We start from the raw sequence: 22160 nt of genomic DNA on the forward strand, positions 1-22160 counted from the left end.
ATGCTATATGCAAACATATGTCTCCCCCTCCCCCCTCACAAAAAAGAGGGGGGGGGGGGGGGGTTGTGAATTATGCTGAGATACCGAGGCCATATGCTCATGAACTTGTGGAAGGCGAGTCTCAGATGAGACATTTGACTTTGTTTTTGCTTTTTTTCCCCCTTTGCACCAACTGTTCTGTTTAAACATAAAATTATGCTCTTTTGTTAAGAGCAAAGTTGAAAATGTAAACGTAACATATAACAGTGCTTTGTTGCTCATCAGCGAAAGAAAAATTGAGCAATCACCTGAGTGTTTGACTCGCTTTCACCCTGTGGTGTGCTTTCCTCTCTTGCTAAGGTTTGAGGTGCTTAGCATCTCTTGTTTGCACACAATCCGTCTGTGATTATTGCCCGCTTCAGGCTTCATGCACAGTGATGCGTCTTTTCACAAAGCAGCTTAATTTGCATAGATTTTGCCAAGAACCTCTCAAGTCTTTAGGAGTGTGCTTAAATGAGCAATCATAATGACAGATCTTCCAGTTTGGTAAAGGCATGCGATATCAGTATCAGCTGAGTTGCACGCAGTAAATTGGCTCTTCAAGTCAGAGAAGGCTCACAAGAACTTATAAATAAATTTGTTCTGATGTGGTGGGAGGATTTCCAACACTTTAGTGAATTTTCCACAAGTTTTCTTGAATAGTGAGCGCAAACCTGTCTAAGTGCACTCCAGGTCCAACTCTACGGTTCACTTTCTGCAGATGGCACACAAAAAAGTCCTTATTCGAGCATTTGCAAAGAAATAAGCTTCTCTTATGTGTTTGTTGATTTGTTTATTTATTTCTTTATTTTGTTGTTGTCATTTTTTTTCTGCTGAACACAGCTGCTTGGGCTCCGCCATGCATAAAGGCCCAATATGGCTATGTCTGTAAATCGGAGTCCGGGGGCCACAAGACAGAAAAGAGGGGAGAAACACCCGGCGAAATTTAGCGCACGATGGCTCCCAGCGGGCATCATTTGGGGACCAGAGAGATTTTTTTTCCTCATTCTCTTTTTTCCCTTTTTCCTGCATGGTGAGCAGGTTGGAAAGCTCAACCCTAACGTTGCTGCTGACACAACCACTCAGGGACGGCTGTAACAGCTCTCTTAGCATGGCACCTGTTATTGAGCCATCAGAGGGAGAAAGAGAGAGCGAGAGAATGAGAAAGAAAGTATTGCGGGGTGGGGGGGGGGGGGGGGGTAAGTGTGGAAGCAGGAAGGAGTGAAACTCAATTGTAATTTCAGGGTTGTCACAGTTCTCAGAGCCTGTAATTCTGCTGTCGTATTGGCGAGTGGACATACTACACTGACTCTTCGTGCTGAGACTGATCTCATCTTCACAGTGCTGCCTTCCTAAATTTTCATTCATCTCAAATCAAGTAAACAGATTATAATTAGATTCACATCAGGTTACTTTGTAAACAGAGAGCGGTGTGTGTCTACGTAGCGGTCACACTCCTGCTCTTACTCTTTCTCCACTGTTGTGTTTGTCTGGCTTAACACATTTTCTTCCCACTGTCTCTTTTCCATTTTATTGCATCTAAAATTACTTGGACAATCCAGTCTGCCTTTTATGCAACTCCTTTTCATTTGTCTTCATCCCCTGAATACAATTGGCTTTTGGAGTGAAGTGATTCATAATGCTTTCATCAATGATTCTAAGACTCCCTATGTCTCAAGCCTTACGAAGATAAATGAGCTAGTGTACAGTCAAAGAGGAAGTAATAATAGCAGTGTTTTTCATTCATGATCTATTTTCTCTTGAAATGATAACACGATAGAGAACAGAGACGTTTCAAGGATTTCCATAACAGGTCAACATAACTGATAGTTGAGAGAAATCGTACAAATATCGGTGAAGAAAACAAAGACAAACACTAGTCTTGTTTTTTTCAGTTTGAGACAATCATAAGAGGTGCAAGGCAAGTTGTTGTCCACTCAAGCAAAGCAGCTGCATTCCTCTGCAGAGCAATCAAAATGGATTAAACCAACCACGCTCCAGCTGCCTCCACGCAAATCAGATATGCCTGTGATGATGATAATCAATCCATAATAAAATAACACAACATAAATCTGATAGTGTTGTTCCAACAATTTTAATAACATAGATTTAAATATTGCCATGTGCACTGGAGTGATTTATTGACGAAAAAGTGCTATCAAGCTTATATACACCCCGTTCCTGGTTGCCCGCCAATAATGCCATTAACTGCATTGTTCAAACTCATTATGTGATGAGAAACACAATAATAATCGCAGGACTACAAACGCACAATTTCTCCCATTGAGCTAATCACTTTCGCTAGCATTATTAGTCTCTCTTCCTCTCTCTCTTTCTCCCTCCCCAGTTCTCTTTCGCCATAAATCCTGGGAGAGGCGGGTGTATAAATCCCTAGCGCTGAATTAGTATTGTAATTTCTGGTATCCATGCATGCTTTGCCAGCACAGACTTTGGAGTTATTAATCTGGGGAGACAGGTGCCACAGAAACAATATGCTGAGCGGTTGGCCTGGATACTGGGCCGACCCCACCCAAGTTTAAGTCCTCAGTGCATTCAATTAAAATTACAAGGCATGGACTGAAGCCTGCTTTTAGAGAAAATAAACAATCAGAGAACTGCAGGGATTTTTATATGTTTTATTATTGTAAGTTACTTTAAAAAAAATGCGAACTTATAAAAAGTAATATGGAACTTAAAAGTGGTGGAAAAAATGGCTGTTTTTTTCTCTTTTGGCATATGCATTGAGACTTCTTTTAAGTCCTATAATGTGCGAGTCAATGTGGTTTGCCACATTTCTGATAGAAAAACTGTTACCGCACACATTTGGGCGACCGACGAACACAACAGATGAAACACTTTGTTTGCTTTTGTTTAGGCATGAACTCTTCTCCTAATACAAGCCTTTTAAGTGATCAAAAAGGCCTGGCAATATTTGGTGTTGTCTGCGTGAAGAGGGGGAGGCAAAAGAAGTGTCATCGAGTGATATACAGCTCTAGTCCTCTGTCACACAGCGCAGTGTCTGCTGGGAAATAATCTGACATCTTGCGCTCGACACATTCAAGCGATGAGTACAGCCGGGTGGAGGAAAAAAAAGGAGGCGGGGGGAGAAGGAGAGATGGAAAGCAGAGTGATGGGACAAAGAGGCGAGGGAGGAGAGAGACTCCGGAAGAAGTAGGAGTGCGAGCAGAAAAGTGAAAGGAGAGAGAGGACACAATCAATTCACCAGCCCCGTCTCCATCATGTCATCGCCTGTCAGCATAGATTTAAGAATAAACCTTTTGAGAGACCTTCCAGAGCTTTAGTCTGATCGATGTCCTGGCAGTGTTGGCCCAGATGTCACTGACATGAATCACATGGCCTTCCATCAACTCATCACTGGGAACTATCTGACCCTACTCTTCACTATTCTAAGTTTGTAGTGGCACCCATTCTGTAATCTTGTCTTATATCTATACACGAGTATCCACATATAATCCTACACAACCCAGACAAACTAGTTCAGATGCTAACCTTGCACCCATTACTAATAATATCCCAATGGGACAGAAAAGTGAAAGCGCATATGGGCAAAATCATTAGAAAAAAACAGAAAGACGGAGAGAAAGCAATAGTGACGGGGTGAATAAATGAAGTCATTAAGCATGTGTTTGTGGGAGCCTGACTCCCATATGACAGTGCAGGGTGGCAGGATGCTTCCTCCGCCTTTTGCCATAAACAGACAAACAGATTGACTTGATCGTCTCTCTCCTATGGGCGGCTTTTCGCCTACTTTCTGGGGACCACTTAGGACTTTGGCTCCCCTGACTCTCCAGAGAGAATGCTGCTTGTGCCACTGCAGTGCATGGCATGGCTTCTCTTAATTAATCATTAGCTCTATCAGATATCAGACTGATATAAAAGCTGATATTAAACCATTTAGTCTGTATCCACAAATAAAATGACATGTATTGTGTTAATAATTTACTGAAAGCTGTCAAAGAAATAGAAAATGTTTATTTAAGGTGTAAATAGTTGCTCTCTTTTTCTTTTTCTTCCTTAGTTTACCAGCTACAGTATAGTATGGAGGATTTTTTTTATTATCACCACATTTGCCTGAAACCATTTGATGTAAGTAAAATGTAAGTAGAATTCCAGGCCCAAATGTGCATACTTATGGCTTTCTGCTGACCCAGCTGTCAAGGATGTGGACTGGCAGCTTCAACAAGAAACACTATCCTGTCTGTTGTGAATTTCCGGACTGAAAACACTGCCTTTAAAAATAAAAACTGATGAACTCATGAATCATCAAATGTTTTTATATATATATATATATATATATATATATATATATATATATATATATATGCCAAGAGTATCATGTTTGGTCATACTCTTGGCATAAATAACATTTTTGTTCTTCGAGTCTTCAGTAGCGAAATTAGTGCTCACCAAGGTGATTTTTAACATAGGCAATACTGCTCTAAATGCCTGAGACAGTTTAGGTTCATTGCTAAAAAATGTTAATGACTGGGCCCTATAATAATAATCCAGGATAAAATGAAGTGTTAAAAATCATATCTGTCAGCAGAGTGGAACAAATTCTCCTCTCTGGCCAATGGAAAGAGAAAACCACTGTGACTCCATCTCCGCAGCGCATAGTGGAAAATCTACCTCTGAGTTCAAAACCTTATGAAATCATGAAAAAAAATGTTCAGTTTCATAGATGAAACTGAGATAAAATTGACTCTTTCCTCTCTCACCGTGTTTGTGTAAGATACGTGAGCTGTTATTTTTACTTCCGTTAGTTCAGTCCTTCCCCACCCTCTCACTCTGTCTCGTTATGTGAGTGATGTTACCCATCAGTGTAGTGCATGTGTTGTAAAACTGTCAGCCACTGAAAGATTGACTGACATGGTCAGCCCTAAGATTACCACCATAGAACAAGCAGGGGTAGAGAGAAAGAGATACAAACTGAAAGACGTGCAAAGGGGGGGACATGAGGGGAAACAGGTGCGTTTAGACAGCCACGTTTTATTTTACTTTCTTCTGTGAGCACTGATCAAATCCGGCACTAAAACCATAAAACAAACACTGTTAGCATTAAAAAGAGTGAAAAGAATGAAAAATAAAAGACTGATCTACAGACAAGGAGTGTTCCCGTGCAATTTCCAACAGCTGTTGATTCAAAGGGAAAAACTTTATTTGGTCCAGATGGTCTCAGTCAGTGGCAGAATGAGAGAGCTGACTTCATTGGCTCCAGCCATGTGTTTTTCCTCCTGATAGAAATTAAAATGGTCGTTCGTTTGTCACCGCTCACTACACAGCTTAAAATGTAGCAATGAAACGTTCCTTGGCGATAATGCACCATAATTACTCAAACGCCTGTTCTTTATCTGCAGCAGAGGGAGGACAGAAGGAGCATTTCCTCAGATGAGATTTTAAAACCCAGAGAGCTGTCTCAACCCGCAGCAAAAGATGGAGAACACAGTCAAAAGCGTTGTTCTTTTTCAGCTGGAAAGAGACATAAGCCTGTCATCTTCTTGTTCAAACCGAGGAAAATGAAAATCCAAGTGTTGTACGACTTGTAATTCTTTTTTTTTTTTTAAACAGGACACGTAGACAGTTTGATCAGAGCTTCTCTAGCTACAGAATGAGCCTGAGTATCTCTGCCTCCGATCAGATGTAACGGGCTGTAGTAGTGTGGTGTAGCAAGTATCCCGCTGTGATAAATGTATTTATTTTAGCAGTCTGATGGGTATTGATCTCTTCAGCGGCTCCTCCACAGGTTAACATTATGGGACCTTGGAAAGGAAGATAGTAGGCGATTCTCAAAGAGCACACATCTCACACCTTACAAATGAGGTGAAAAAAAAGTCTGTTGTGGAGGTGTGGAAAGGTTAACAGTGGCCGTTTGACTGCCAGCTAAACGTAAAATCAGTCATTTATCGGAAATAAAAGTAAGAGTATCTTAGCAGATGCCGATGCCGAGATGAAAGACCTAACATGACAGAAGTTGAGTCACAGCAGCGTGAAACTGACACACAGTGGCGAGAAAAAGAAAAGAAAAACTATCCACATGACATTTTTTAAAGCTGTAATGTGCACATCCAAAGGCACTCATGAGTAGGCAGCAGAGGTATGAGATGAAGTAGAAGAGGTAGATGTGACCTGTGGTTGTTTGACTCAAGCATCCACTACAGCGAGGATGCTGCTTGTAGAGGACACGAGTGGAGCTCACTGAATCATACAAAAAGATATTTTGAATGGCTGATTGTGACTGGCCTAAAACTCAGCCGTGGGCGAAGTCCAGTCATAATGCTTTGTGAGAAATTTCACAAGCACTTGCTTTTCAGTTCAGTTTCACTCATGTATTTTTCTTTTGATCTCCCTGTCTAAGCCTTTTCATGTTAAAACTTTGACAAATGATTCACTGAGCTTTTTCTATGCCTATTGAAAATGTCAGCTGCATAGCCAAAAGAATTGGAATAATATGAATAAAAGTAAAACTATGACATTAAAACATATATATATATGTATATGTATGAAATGCATTTGCATGTATAACTATTAGTTATACAATTAAATTTACAATTCCCCAATTTAAAAAGGGTTTCAGTTTTATTGAGTGAGCATATAGCATATAGTAATATTTTACATATTTATATTTTAAACAGAAAATGAAAATAATGTCGTCAGACTGAAGTGCAATGAAGCAAAATTTTATTTTTCTGTTCTGTAGATATTTATGTTTCTTAAATTCAAATGAACTCTACTACTCATGTGTAAACTGAGCTGAAAGGAAAGGGTGTTTTCTGGCATAATGTATTTTACGATGACTTTAAAGAAATCAATGTGTGTGCGTGCACTGGAATCAAAAATTTAAATATAAGAAGATAAATGTGGAAAGGCAAAAGAAGAAAATTGTATGAATGCTAAAAGTTATTTACCTCAATGTTTGGCTGTGCGGATGACGCTAAATAGCCGCAGATTATGAAACACTAAAGGAATGTGGTGTTGCCCTCATTGTGGCTGATTCTTTGAACACAGGATCTGATTGGGTAATCCATGTCTCCGTTTAAGTTTTCTTAACAGGGGGACTGTAAAAGGTTAACCAGAATAATACAATGTTCACAGACATAAATGCTGAGCAGATATTATTAATAATAATAGTAGGGAATTTCCACACTTAAGTCTATTGTGATATCAAATCAAGGTCTATTCTGATTAGTGATGATTTGCGGTCGGTTATGAACACGTTCATGGTGATTTTATTGCGCATGCAATAAAGTTGTACATTCCTGGGTCACCTAAGTTTGCTAGAGACCATTTAAATGAATTCACAGAAAATCTGAGTACAATCAAATCTTGTTTTTTTTCTTCTTTTTTAATCTTGTTTCGCTGTTGTCTTTCTCACTCTCTACTCTTTCATCTGCTAGAGCTACTTTTAGTCACAATGTCTAACTCATATTTCAAAAATTCATTTAATGTTACATTAAGAATTTTTTTTCATTACATATTCTCTTATCTTTTCATGGCAAATAGATGTTTAAGTGGGGAGTGTTTTAGTCGGTGAGAATTTTTTCTCTTTTTTTCAAAAAAGGCTATCACCGAATGTACCACAAGCATTTGCATCTCAGGAAATGTGTCACCCTTATGGGACAGTCCCAGTACCAAGCACTGAATGTGGTCGATTGTTTCAATTCTTTTACTGGAAAAAACTATACGATTTTTAGAGATTACACTGTGCAAGCTATGGCTCTAAACTACATTACCTTTTTATTATTTTTAGTTTTCATTATGTTACTCGACGGTATGCTATATGTTTCCCTCTTCCAGTAATATTGCATTAGATTTCCAATATTCATGGTGTGTTTTTCCATCTTTCACAGATCAAGACTTCATGGGCTTTTTAGATGAAAAATTATCAATACAACATGAAGCATCAGCAAAAAACCAGTGACACATTGCCAACATGCTCTTGTTCCCGGTGCCAGCATCAATAATTCAAACACTAGCTCATAACTTTATTTTCAATGCATAATTGAGGCCAACCCGTGATGGTTGGTCTTTCTTTATTCAGCCATTTATATGTTGAGCAATTTTTAAACAATAAGAGCAGCAGTCCATTAAGCTTTTAACATCTCCCTTTCATATTCCAGTACACGCTGGAAAGTATGGACAGTGGCCTGTGCTGCTGCTTTACTCTGTGCTTTGTCGTCAGTGCTGTAAGTGGTGGATTGCTTTCAGGTGCTTTTTTTTGTCTGTCGTTGTATCTAGTGAGAGCATGAAAATCTTAAAGTGATAACTGTGGGGAAAAGCTGTGGTGTGGAAGTGAAAAAAGTATAGACTCCACATTTAAAAAGTGTGGTTTGGAAAGGAAGGGGTCTCAGGCTGAGGTGAGAATTTGCACCTGCAGAAGCACTTCCATTTGTGCAGGGCATGGGTGTCTGTGTCTTTCTAGTAATTTACAGCATGCCTAATTCATTTCAAAGCTATTTTCTAGCTTTCTAAGTTGTTTTCACAGCTAAATATTTGCAGTGGAGAATGCAACTTGGAAGGGCACAACCACTACCCTGTGACTCATTATATGACCTGGCTACATTTATTATGTGTTTTGTACTACTGCTTAATAAATATTGATTTACTATTTTAATTACATGTTAATCTCAAAACACATAGGTACCAGGGTTATTACTCTCTCAAGTCATACTGCAAATTTCCTGTTTGCAAATATTTGTTGAGGATGACATCCTGAGAGGGCCATAAAAGTGAATAGCAATCATTAAACAGAGACTAGCTTTCTACAATATCTGCAAAAGTGTCAATATCAGCAGCACAGACTGACCCAGTCTTTAATCAATTGCTTTTACACTTCTTTGTCAAAAGCAATAATTTTCAGGGCATACACGCAAAAGATATAGGTAGAAATCTCAAAAGTCCCTTTCTGTATTTAAATATGGATTTAAGAAAAGAATCTTTAATGTTTATTTCATTTTCTCCTTAACTTAATAAAACCAAATAATCAGGTTTAAATTTCCTGACAAGCTTTTGAACTTTCCAAACAGACAGAATGACCCCAACCAATTTAATGAAAATGAATAATGACTCCAGTATTGTTTTGAGATAAGTGTAGTAAAATGTTAGTACAGTCCCAGAGCAACTCGTGATTGAACTGATATTAAATGAAAGCATGAAGAAAAGACAGATTAAAAGGTCCCTTTTTATTTATTTATTGTATGAATGAAATTATCCTAACCATTTAAAGACTCTTTTTTTTTGACAGATTTGAAGACCTGTTAAAGCGGCTCTTTGAAACTAAGTCCAGGTAATAATTCTCCTAAAGGTTGCAATCTCTTCCGGTTGCTGTTCACAATGATGCAAATCGAATCAAAGGAATTTAAATAACAAGCATTAACTAAGCTGTGTGTGAACTTCTTGCTGTTGTTATACTAAATTATTTTCCAAACAAGAGGGACTTTTTCAGGCCTTCCAAGTTATTGAGTTTTAAAATGGGAGAAAACAATGGGGAAGGTAAAAGCTATTTTTTTTCTCTGTACTAGAAGGTTTTTTTCCTTCTCTGTTGCACATAAAAAGTGCTTTGCGTGAAACCAGTAAACAGTAGTTCTTTCATAAGCACATGCTTGACATTTGTAGTTCAAAGACAAAATACTTTAAACTCAAACATCAATCAAACAAACTCAGATTATACCCTGGTAAAACAGTTCCCAGGAAGGAAAAGGAATAAATAAAATACAAACATGGAAATAAAAACTCATAGTTCCAACAGTATTCCATGTTCTTATTACTATAATTTATCATTGTATACTATCTGTAAACATATACTGTATATATACTGTCATAGTTTTTTTTTTGTTTTTGTTTTTTTTTTGCTTGGCATGAAAACCTGCAGACCCCTTAGGCCCTTTCTGTATATGACTCCTAAAAGGTTATCATACAGCACTGGTTCTTAAACATTTCTAACATGTCCTCTTTCAAATGCCAGAAAAAGCTCAGATCTTAGAGTTTGTATCAATGTTTAACTAAATTAAAATATTAAAGGTGAATTCCAGTAAAATAAAGGTGAGCATGACACAATTGGCTGGCTGTAGTTAGTTCATCATATTTGCCTCGTATTTTTTCTTTGGTCATTTTGCCTGAACAAAAGTAAAAAAAAAAACATTTACTTTTGATGAGGGTGAACAACACTGAGTGTGTGTTTGGGAATAATCTATGCAGTATGTAGTATTCACATGGTTTGTTCCTGAGATCAAGGTGGCTGGTTTAATTGAGCCTGTACTGGACCCAGGGCTGAGAGTGCAGGCAGAGGAACATCGATAAACTATAAAATGGTTCCAATATGGCTAATCGATGTGGCTTTGTGAGCAGCTCCCTTGGGACTTTGATTTTCCTCTAAAACAACAATCCAGGATCTCTGGTCTTCAAAGCCAAACTCCATCTTTGCTGTTATTGTAGTTGTTGCTTTCCCCGTGTTTGAGTGATGTCACTGAGGTCGATTTCATCCCTGTCCATAAAGACTCTCCCACACTTGAATCACCCAGGAGACAGCTTCGCTTTGTCTGTGCAATGGTAACAACAACCAATAAAGGTCAATCTCCCATGGTAATGGCCAATTGGGTTTGTTCCCGTTATTGGCCCTCTGAGCAGTGGTCAACAGATGGAGAGCTGGCATCACTGACGCAAGTTACACTCCAACCTTCTGTATCCAGGCACTGCTGTGTGATTCTACTCATCTTCTCCCTCAGCTTGTGTTGGCCTGTACATTACTCTATCATGCACAGCTTTTGTATGAGGAGGACCGTCACAGTAGAGTCACAGGAGTGCTGCCAGTGAGGGCTAACCGTCTAACCATTTCAGCTAATTGCCTCATTAATGATTCACTGGTGTTAGGCTGCTCTAGCACTTCGCTGTGGGGAGCAAATTGTTCTGATTGGTTTGCCTCTGTCAATTATTGATGAGGCAGTGAGCTGAAGTGCTAACACCTGGCTTTAGAAGTCCAAGTGGCCCTGCATTCCCATCACATCCTCTGTTATCACACACCTTGGGACTACATTCTGTTTGGAGAGGATGTAGTCTTGACGGTAGCAGTTCTCTGAGAATGGACGTAGCATGCCCTGGGGTAATAGCTGTGAGCATGTTAGCTCAAAGAACTGATGTGCAAAAGCTGGACAAAAAAAGACAGTTGTAGTGATTTGTGCCGTAACTAACCGAAGGCAAACGCACGAAGAGGCACCACTGATGAAGCTAGACTGTGTACATGTATTTATATGCAACTACAAATAACAGCAAAATCTAAAATACTTGATTATAATAATGGAAAACTACTAGAAATCATAATCATAAATCATATTCTTAAGTGTATTTTACCATCACTCATCATGTCCTTAGGAATCATGTTAGGCAAAATTAAACAAAATATAAATAGATAAAAGTAAAAACATTTTCCACAAATGGATACAATGTAAATACAATGACATAAAAAATGTATAGATTCTACCAGCATCAGTGGAGCTGTGATGGTATGCAAAGCAATGCCAATACTTTGTTTATGGTGATTTATAATGGGTGCAGGCAGTACCTTTACAGTAGGGTCATGTAATTGGATCTCCAGTAGATAGCAGCTGAATTCCACTATAGTCTCTGTGTCTAATGGCCCACCCACAAAGACCTCCCTCTGGCCACATGAATCATTCTTTCACAGTGCACAAGATGCTGGAAGGTCTCCCGAAACTTTTTAGAAACACACAACACAATAAAGAAAATGTGTAAAAAAAATGTTTATGGTTCAAAATGGTAAATCACAACCAGACTAAATAATATTTTTAATAGAATTAAATTAGACTCACCCATGTTGTTAGTGAATTGCCTCATCTCTCCTTGGCCTTAATTGAAGCTGATTATAGAGTCACCCCCCCATGCTGACGCCACTGTCACTCTGAATCTCAGCCAAGTGGGCTTTCCATGTACACTCACAGGGTGGTCATTCTGCCTTTGTTTTTACACTGGGACCAGTGACAGCAGAGCCCATCCCACACTTCAAGTGCAGTGACTGTTGCTTACTGTGTGTCACAATAAACCCTGGACAAGCACGCACAGTTCAGACAAGGGTCCTGTATTGCTCACAATGTGGACTTCACTCACAGTCTTGAGGTGTACTTTGTGTGTGTGTGTGTGTGGGTGTGTGTGTAGGTGTGTGTGTGTGTGTGTGTGTGTGTTTACATATCTTTGTGGGGACCAAAAAGTTTACTATACTTGTGGGGACCAACAGCCCTTATGGGAACAAAATGCCTGTCCACACGAGTTTGAAGGCATTTTTGAGACTCAAAATGTGGTTTTAGTGTCAGAGTTATAATTAAGTTATGGGTAGGTTTAGGGTAAGGGTTACGGTTAGGCATTCATTTTTGATGGTTAGGGTAATGGTGAGCAACTAGGGAAAGCATTATGTCGCTTAGATGTCACCACAAAGATATGAAAACACAACTGTGAGTGTGTGTTTGTATGTGTGCGTGCGTGTGTTCACGGCGTACATGGAAAAGCAACACTAGTCAATTACAGTATGACTCCCACTTTAATTCTTGTCTTCCTTTCTTGTCCAACCCCTCCTCCCCCCTTTCTCTTTCTGTCTCTCTCCATTAACAGATAACCTAATGACTGAGCAGTGATGACATCAAAGCGACTGACCAATTGCACCGAGACACCTACAAAGCACAACATTCAAAATTATTTCCCGAAGAACAACAAACAAGGCCCGCTGGAATTCTTCAAAATCTCTACAGCGATTCTTGAAAAGCCTCTTACTACCCCTGTTTCCTTTCCCAATATTTTACCTCCAGCTTTTTTCTACAAAACCACAAAAATAAAAAAGAAATAAAATAAAATAAAACAAAAATAAAAATAAAAATCACAGAGACTCATAATCAGGAGATGGTTGATTCTCTTCGATGGGAAGATCACTGATGCATGCTTCTGTAAATAGATCACAATAAAAACCCTATTCTTATTCCTAATATAGGAAACGTACCGAGTTGCTCTCACCAAATTCATAAACCTTCATTACTGTGAATAGAATACCCATGGTTCAATATTTTCCATATAAAATCAGTATTCTTACCTATTCAGAGCCAATGTAGCTATCATTTCAGATATTGCTTCTCTAGTCTTTGAAGTTAATTTAATTGTAAAAACTGTACTTACAATTGTTCTTATTCTCAGCCTAGTCTTCCTCTCCAGTATCCACACTAGTACGTGTAAATAGAGACAAATGAAGACAACCGCATGGATCAGACTTTAGTGTATATTTACCACGCTCTTAGATCACAAATCTCAGTATGTGGATATTTCAGACAACATTTTTGAAAGTTTAAAATAGCTGAAGATATTTTCTGATGGCCAGTGATTTAGTCTCAGATACCTGGATACTGTCTGAATAGATCAAATTTATCCGGCCACATTACAATGATTATACAACAGAAACTCCTTTGCTATCATCAGTGAATTCCATTGGGAAACAGGCAAATTGAACAGAAGAAGCAGGCAATTTCCCAAAGCCATGATTCTAACATAGCACCTCTAAGTATTAGGTTTAATATTTGATGTACTTTTTTTTTCTTTTTGTTTTTTTTTTATATATAATTTACAGATTTCTCCCATTGTCTTCTTATTTATTATTTTCTACTACAACAACTGCCCTGCCCTCTCATGCCCACTTCGTAACTGTTGTAGCAAAGCTGCTGTTAGCCTGAGAGGGACACGTTTTTTTCTTTGCATGGTTTGAAACTGTGCTCCAGTCCTGAGCCTACACAGGGGCAAAAGAAGACCTCAGTAACTGCAATGTAGAAATGAGGATTCTGGCCTCTGCCTTCAGTGGACTATGAAGCTAACCAAAAGGACTGACTGACATCGTACCAAGCCAATGAAGAGATGACCTCAAGGATTAGGCCCTCACTGGTGAAGACAGAAATCCTTTTGCATGGACAACAGGGATAATTTCTAGCTTGTTGAAGACCTCATCTCCACCGTTGTGCATCCTCTACCTCTCAGTGTTCTGCTGTGCATCAAGAAATCCATGTCTTCACACTGACCCCCCTCTACTACCCCACGTTTCTGCTGCATGTCCCTCTAGAGCCTCACGAGGAGAGTTCAGCATTAAATGCTTTGGATGGATCTATATGGCAATGGGAGAAACCAAACCAATGCCCAACAAGTACACACATATGACGCATGCATAGAGATGCTCAATCATACACAATGCCTCTCGAATATGTTGCTGTATATATGTACACTATGTCAAGTATGTATAGTCTCAGATGCTGTACTTTGCATGTTGATTTGTAGATGGAATGTGACCTTTATTCAAACAAGAGGATGAGCAGGTAGTGAGTGGGTTGACTCTCTAAACCAATGCAAGCCCTTTGACGGCTTTACATCTCCATATTTGATGGCAGGAGATTTACAGTAAGGTGACAGAAACAGTTTGATGTCTACTGTGACATGTTGTCTTCCAGCAAACAGCAGTTCTGATAAGGTTTAAACTCTCTGAAGGAACACATACTGTCCCTGCTGATGTCACACAGAATCTGGCCACAGCGAATGTGGGTAGAAGAAGAGAAGGAAAACTGGGGCGCTCCAATTAAGTGGCTGCGCACAAAGTGGCATAGGGCATCCTGCCAGCAACTGTCTATTCATCCAGTGTCAAAGGGATTTGCACGTCTCAATGAGTGTATGCACTGACAGAGAAGTCCAAGAGCAAAGCAGAGGAGGGGAAGGAAAGGAAACAAGGCTGGGCTGAAAGGAGTTTTTTTTTCTTTTTTTGTGTAATTTCACAGCTTCTGATCAAAATTTAAGGTTGTACTAAGCTGATGTTGACATACTTTACTGGTCGGTCCACTTATTTGTCAATTTTTAAAAAATTTTCAATAACCCCTTGACCCCATCTATTACTATCATACAGCTCTCTGGGCTGTCATGACCTAATGTCCTGTCTAAGGTTAACTTTGTGTTAATGAGTATGGCCCTCTGCTCCACCAGATGTTCACCCTTGTGGCCAAATACCCAATACCCTCTATGCTTCTGTAATGCCTGCCCACTACATCTGTACTCTTTCTGGATGCAGCTGCAGAAATTTCTCAACCATCTAAAATGCAGTTGAAGTAGGAAACGACATCAACTCTGCAAAACAGGTGCTTTCTTTTGGAGTAAAATTAATAAAAGACATAAATCAAAATGCTGCACCATAAAAATAGAATTTTAGCAGAATACATGTGGTTGCCTAATTTGTGTGTCTTACACAAAGTAGGTCTTACAATTTATGTGAGCAAATCTTCTTAAATCAAATATTGTCAGAGCACACCAAAGCTATTTACAGTCAACATGTAAACTGACTTGAAATTTGGACTTCTGACTTAGTGGTGATTAGTTAAGGAAGATTTAAAACACAGAAAAGGATGAAGATGTCATTCAAATATGAGACTGTGTGTGGTCTGAGTGTCAAGGCTTTCCACTTTGTTAGAAGTGAAACAAAGATGAAGCCGTATGTGACAGGTAGATGTGCTTTCCATGTTTTTGATTGCAGTGTTTAAACACCACCCAGCAATAAAACTGGACAGGACCAGAACAATATAGACAGCTATACACCTGAACACACAAAACGTGTGTAAATGCCTACAAGCACAGAAGCACATCCTTGATCTTTTTGTGACAGACGCACACACACGCGCACAGCAAGCTAATCTAAACAGCAAGGCTGTATGTAAACAGATCGTCGACATAATGGGATTGTTCAGTGTGCAAACAATAAGCTGTTAGTGTAATCACAGGTCAAAGATATATTACCCAGAGGGCCACGCTGTATGTATATTAACATGATGGATACGCTGGAGAGGAGGGGGCAGGGATATCAGGGATATAGAGCTCTACTGATTCGGATTTACCCCCTACTGGGTCTTGCCCGCTGCCTTTCTCTCCTCTGGCTCCTTCATATGGGCCCCACTTAATCAGTCTTCTTCTCATCTTGCTCCTCCCCCCATTCACCCACCCCTTTCTTATACACCAAATTCTTCTATTTCTTCACAACGCTCCCTCTTAACTACTTCAGTCATGTCTTTAACACAGTATCTTCATTTACTTATTTCCTCTCCCTGTCGCCCCTGGGCAGATTATGATCAGCTTCGGTAAAGTGGTCAGTCCATCTCTGTGGTCAGTGGGGTATCAGGATAAAGTAGCTCCACAATCTTATTTTTGGATTAGGCCAAGAGAGGTCTGGCTTATACTGGACTACTGAGGTGCTTCACCCATGTCTAATAAAAACAGTGAAAGAGCAAGGCTAGAAAATAAAAGACAGCACCATGTTGGGGAAGAACAATGCATGTGATAAAGAGAGATTGCTACATGTTCCCCTTAACTATGTACTGTGCTTGTGTGTCACAGTGAGTAGCAGCATACTAGAGCCATTTCGGGCAGGATAAATGCCGCAGAGCTTACTTTATAAGATCTCACCTTATTAACTTATCTCTACTTTATTTGATTATGATCTAGCCCATTCTCTAAACTGGTTAATAAGTCCATGTCCTCCTGACTAAACACTTGATTAGTGTCATCACCGGCTAGCTTGTGTGTGTGTGCTGCATATGCCTGTGGATCATTGAAGCAGATGCACACTGGGGCCAAGTGACAGAGTAAACACATAGACAGAACACTGCAGAGGAAAAACAACCTGAATAAAACGGGCCTGTTTGATTTTTTCAAGTCTGTCTGCCTTCTGGATGTGTGGCTGAAGATATGGTGTAAAGCTTTTGTGTGGACAACCAATGCTCAATACAGAATAGTGAAAAGGCAATGTTACATCAACTACTTCATTACAGCTGCTGGCAGGTCAAATCCCGTTATAAAACTATCCCATGAGTGTGAGACAGTTGCTTGTCACAGGCAGCTAGTTAATCCTATGCCAGCTGCTAAGCAAAGTTCTGTTACCTTGCCTTGTGAGTGATTGGTTGTTGCTATGACAATCGTGCCAGCAAAGATACTTCCCAAGCCTCAGGCATCTTAACCATCAAGTATTGACACTACGCATACATGTGAATCCTGCCAAGGACACAATGCTGTAGCAAGTGATAGCTGCCCCCACCCCTGGCACACAAGAGAGAGAGATCACTGTTCTGAACAGGGAATAGCAAAATGTATCATAGAAAAAATGCATGACTAAAAGGCGATTTATTGGAAAATATGAGTATAAATTTGACAAGCTAAGATTTTCTAGTAAGACCCCAAAATGATTTTTAGTCAAAAAAGCTACAAAAGACTCACTTAACACTGTATAACAGAGTGGCATGGTATATGGAGCTCTTTAAGTAACCACCAATCATGAAGGATGGCAGTACAATTTCCAGTGTGAATTTTAAATTCTTATTTTGTGTTTGTGTAGCATTAAGCTACACAACTATAAACTTATCCAGATGACCTCTATCCTCTATTTCTATGTTAAGTAATACTGCAATCAAAGTTACATACAGTAACTTTGATGACAGACACATGCTTGACAGCAGCTCTTCTCACCATGCAACTCTGTACTGCAGAAATATGCAGCAGCATACATATCCATGCCCTGCTCTTCTTTCTGTCACACACAGCTCCTTTTCATACACACAAAAACACACACTTTGGCTGTCTGTGTCTATGTCTGATGGAGTGTCATGATTAGCAGTGACCTCAAGCTAGACAGGGATGGGGTAGTGGGAGTGGGGTCAAAGGTGGTAGGATTACAGTGAAGCAACCCGTGTCAAGTCCTCTACTTCAATCCTGACCTCCAGGCTGACCTGAGCCTTTTGAAAAATTATTCACATGTATGAGGTCAACATACTGTGGGTACATCAACACATTACTCACAGAATATCTAACTCATGTGTGTATTTGAACTAAGAGAGGACTCTTAAAATGCTTGAAATGTAACACATGAAGTGGTGTGGACTTTGACGTAGGGATACAGTGGATGAAGGTTGGTCTCACAACCAGACAGCAAGAAAGACAGAACAGCCCTCCTTATGCCACATAGCTAATGGCAGGGATGAATAATAGAGCCTTTAAAGCCCTTACTGCCACCTCATTCTGGCCTGCACATAAGCTTGAGCTCTAGGTGGGCAGTTAGCCATCAAGCCCATGGCTGAGATGAGATGAGCTCCCAAGAAGATTGGGGATGGGGGTGAAGAAAATCGGATTAACCAAAATGCCTCAATTGGAAGAAATGCTCTGGGCTGACCTCATTGTAATACCATTGATAAATGCTGTAAACCAAATCTTTAGCATCTGATTAGATAATGGAGGAAATCACAACCTTTGTCTGTGGGATGCAATGGTTCAAAACACACAGAATGTGAGTTTTTAAAAACAAAAAAACGAGAGACAATAGGGACTTCTACAAATAGCCAAGTTTGCTACTATAGAAACAAATAAATGGGGAAATAATAAATTGCCAGGAGCTGTGGACAGGTGGCATTTCAGTCTGCACCGTTTAGCTGTGCAGTCTGGTTTCTGACAGCTTGATTTAGTCTCCCACACCTGAGCCAGAAAACAGAGAAAATTAACGGCAGGGAAAACAGCTTAACTAGATTCCAATTTGCCTGCTTTGAAACACAATTGATGAAGCTAATGCACATGGAAAACACAGAATGCAGTTTTTGGTAGAGTACCAAGCTTACTTTGATTGTGCGAAGTCTGTGCACACTAATTCAGGGTCAGACAGGAAGGTAATAGTACTAATTTAATTTACCCCTGTTTTGTTCTATCCTGCTTCGGGGGGTGGGGGGTAAGGGTTTACCTTTAGGGTGTAAAACTGAGATTATAGTGGCTCAAGAGGAGATAACATGCTGTTCTCCCTGCTGTGATTCGGGTGTAATCCTTCAGTTTTAGAGAAGTGAAAAGTTTGTAAAGTCCAGAAAGTTATGAATACATCCCTTCTGGGCCCCCTACAGAGCAGAGAGTCTGAGACAGCAGGGGATAACCATATGCTATCAAAGTGCTCTTCAAAGCTCCCATCTTTAGTCGACTAAATTATACAGTATCATCACATATACCTGACAAAAATAGAAGAAACGTAATTATGCAGCCTAATGTACTAATGGGGGAAAAAACATTACTAGAAAAAATATGTATTTCGGAAGTCTGGCCACTTTGAAAGGTAAATAATTTTCTTTTTCACTCGAATGCGTTTGTTTAAACTGCGTTTGTGCTCCAGTAGTGTGGGTCAGCTCATCATTTTGTTTTTACATGCTTTTAAAATACTGCTGCTGGTGAACAATTAAAAATTTATGATTCCTATCACAATGAGCTCCTTCACTGTTACCAGAGGTTAATTTGTGCTCGCCCCTCATTTCAATTGTACCGTAGTAAATGTCCACATTATTTCCCACATGGGCCTGGATGAGGGGTTTGATTATCCAAAGGTAGACCTTGGTTGGCTCTGTTATTATCAGAGGGGCCGTAAGCTGCAGTAACAGCTTCTAGGGTCTTATTGCCATGGCGATCAGCCCCTTGCCACTTGGCCTCCGTGACCCTAGTCAGAGATAAGCTTTATGGGAAAGCACATTAACATGCTCTGGCAGTCACCTCCCTCCTTTATCAAAGGCAGTTCTGTGAAATCAAGTGTTTATGGACCCCCAGTGAGGGTATAGTGCTGCTGATTGCCCATATTAGAGGTTGACTGTAAATGAGCTCGAGGTGGACAAAGGACTTGTAGCAGTTGGGAGAATTGAGGATACGTAATAGTGATGTTATCCTCACTAAATGAGCAATATCTTTAATGACTGCAACACCCCATGAGCAGGTTACTAGCCCCTGGATTACAAATGCTGTCTGCAGCCTAAATATATCCATGTCTTCCATTCTTTCTACAAAAACTGACAAAACTATAACAATAAAAATGCAAAATCTGCTTTTGGATATGGTGTAACATATTTTGTAGTCATTTATTCTATTCGCACTATACTGTAAGTGGCAGCTTCTTCTTCGACTGTCTTCTCATTTTTGTTGCACTACATCCATTAAATAAAACATTTTAAAGGCCTTTTTTCTACATTTCCAAGCACACTGATGTGGGCATTTTTCTGTGGCTATGAAAGGCACAATTCGAAAAAGAATGTGTCAATGCCGAGTGCCTGCTTAGAGCCTGATCGCTGATATAAGATCATCTCAGTATGTCCGCAATGATGGATGGTGATAGCCCAGTGTCTTTGTACAAATCAGGAGGCCCTCCTGTTGTCACTGACTGGACAGATACAGGAAGCATGAAAGAGAGAGACGCAGCCACAGCTTAATGTCCTTCTCTGGTGCTGTGCATGCTCTTTCCTATTTGCTTTTCCCTTCACGGCACGGTTAACATCGTAAATTAACCTTTCCAAGCCCCCTGTGCTCAGAGACTAGTGCGCAATACAGACAAAGGGAAAACTAGATCTCTGTTATGCAATGCGGTAGCACTGGTCAGAGACAAAGCCTGTTACAGAACTGAGCTATTCCTTTTGCAGTGAAGGGGAATAAAACAACACACCTTGTTTAGTCGAGCAAACATTCTCTTTTATGTGCATGTCCCATGTACTCAAATCGGTATGAGGCTGCTTTTTGTTCTCCATCCTAGAAATGTAAATGAAACACATGAAAGAAAATGTATTGTAGTCTTTTCTTCCTAGTTCAAGTCTGTAAATAGGATGTAAATACCAAACAGCTATGCATGCTAATATACAAGCAATTTGTTCAGGTACTTTTGTAATCCCGACTTCTCATATGGCATGTAGTGACGACAAGAAGCAAACACTGAAAATCATAAGAAATTGTAAACACGGATATGGTTTGTAAACAACTTCAAAACTGAAAAGTATATGTCTTTGCTGTTAATGTTTTCTTACTGATAACTAATGCATTGGCCTGCCATTTACTACACTGCTCTGCTCATGTTACTTTTTATCTTTTTTATGTTTCGTAAGGTAGGGCTGAGGCAAAAAAAATAAAAAAATAAATCACTGGTTTGCGGTCTAGTTGGGATGGGGACTAAGAAGCTGAGGGGAAAGCAGTCAGATCATGTTTGTAGGTCTTTTGCTTTTTTGTTGATTTGTTTTTCTTTTCTTTTTTTGAGTTTCTTTTTTCCATTGCCACTGCATGTTTACATGCATACGCTTAATAATTAATGACATATTCTGAATGTCTTCCACAATAAATCAAGTGTTGTGGCAAAACTACTTAAAAGTAGTGAAACTGCGGTGCAATTTTAGTTATTTCACCAAAAAAGTCTTATCACCAGCTTTAGAGTGTGCTCTTTAAAAAAAGGCATTAATCTGTTTTCTATAAAAGAAATAACAATTCTGTAAATGTCTGTAAATTCCGATTAACAACAAACTACAAAGCTGGTACAACAGGCAATTTTGACTCCAAATTGTCCAACTCATGACATGCAAGGGAAAGAGTTTTTGATATTTTTTTTCTAATATTAAAAGAATAATAATGTCCAATGAAAAATGATAATCTATATTTCAAATTTGCCTCTGCCCTAGCAACTCTAATGTGACATTTTATGAAAACAGAAATAGGGAGGAGTGAAAATAAAAAATTGTTTTTGTTTCTAGAGGATTTATTTTCAACCATGTTAGAACCATGTTAAATCCCAAGGCGCTCATAGTAGATGGAAGTGTCTAATTTTTAACCTGTGCTAAAGATATTTTGAATTTAATAAATAATTATTGTAAAGAGAAAACATGTCTGTCTTCTGAAGTCTCTCTTGAATCCTTCTGCGTACGAGTGATAAAGTAAAACTAAACAGTGAAGGGAAACTAAACACAATTACAGAGTTTAGTTATAAAACGCATTAATCCGGTGTTGTGTCCTGATAAACGCTAGCCCTGGTCTGTAAGGGAGCCTAACTGCTAGATTTTTCCTCTTTTTTATATCTTTGGTGGAGTACAAGGAAAGCAATTGACACAATGACCTTTGACCCCTGGCGCCCAGTTGTATAAGACGGAGTGGAGACCTCTCACTTCACCTTGGCTTTGGTGAACCAGACTATCTATTATATGCCACTTTAATATCGCAGAGATTCCCAAAATATTTGTGAGTTCTGTGGCATCTGTTTAATTATCATCATTCTAAGATTACTCCTTGCCTGAAACTAA

General features: G+C 39.4%; 1 protein-coding gene across 1 annotated transcript in view; it reads left to right on the plus strand.

Moving 5' to 3' along the window:
* The window catches only part of mafa (MAF bZIP transcription factor a), a 76788-nt gene extending 55063 nt beyond the window's left edge, over nucleotides 1-21725 (plus strand). Inside the window, exon 3 of the mRNA XM_086286029.1 lies at nucleotides 12655-21725. The gene's annotated coding sequence lies outside the window, so the exon portion shown is untranslated. The remainder of the gene's footprint in view (nucleotides 1-12654) is intronic.
* The last annotated feature ends 435 nt before the right edge of the window (nucleotides 21726-22160 follow it).

Source organism: Aulonocara sp. 'chitande type north' Nkhata Bay, linkage group LG1 (assembly GCF_057382095.1).
Source record: "Aulonocara sp. 'chitande type north' Nkhata Bay isolate Kocher_YH1m ecotype deep benthic linkage group LG1, A_spYH_male_GT1.1, whole genome shotgun sequence".
Taxonomy (NCBI): Eukaryota; Metazoa; Chordata; class Actinopteri; order Cichliformes; family Cichlidae; genus Aulonocara; species Aulonocara sp. 'chitande type north' Nkhata Bay.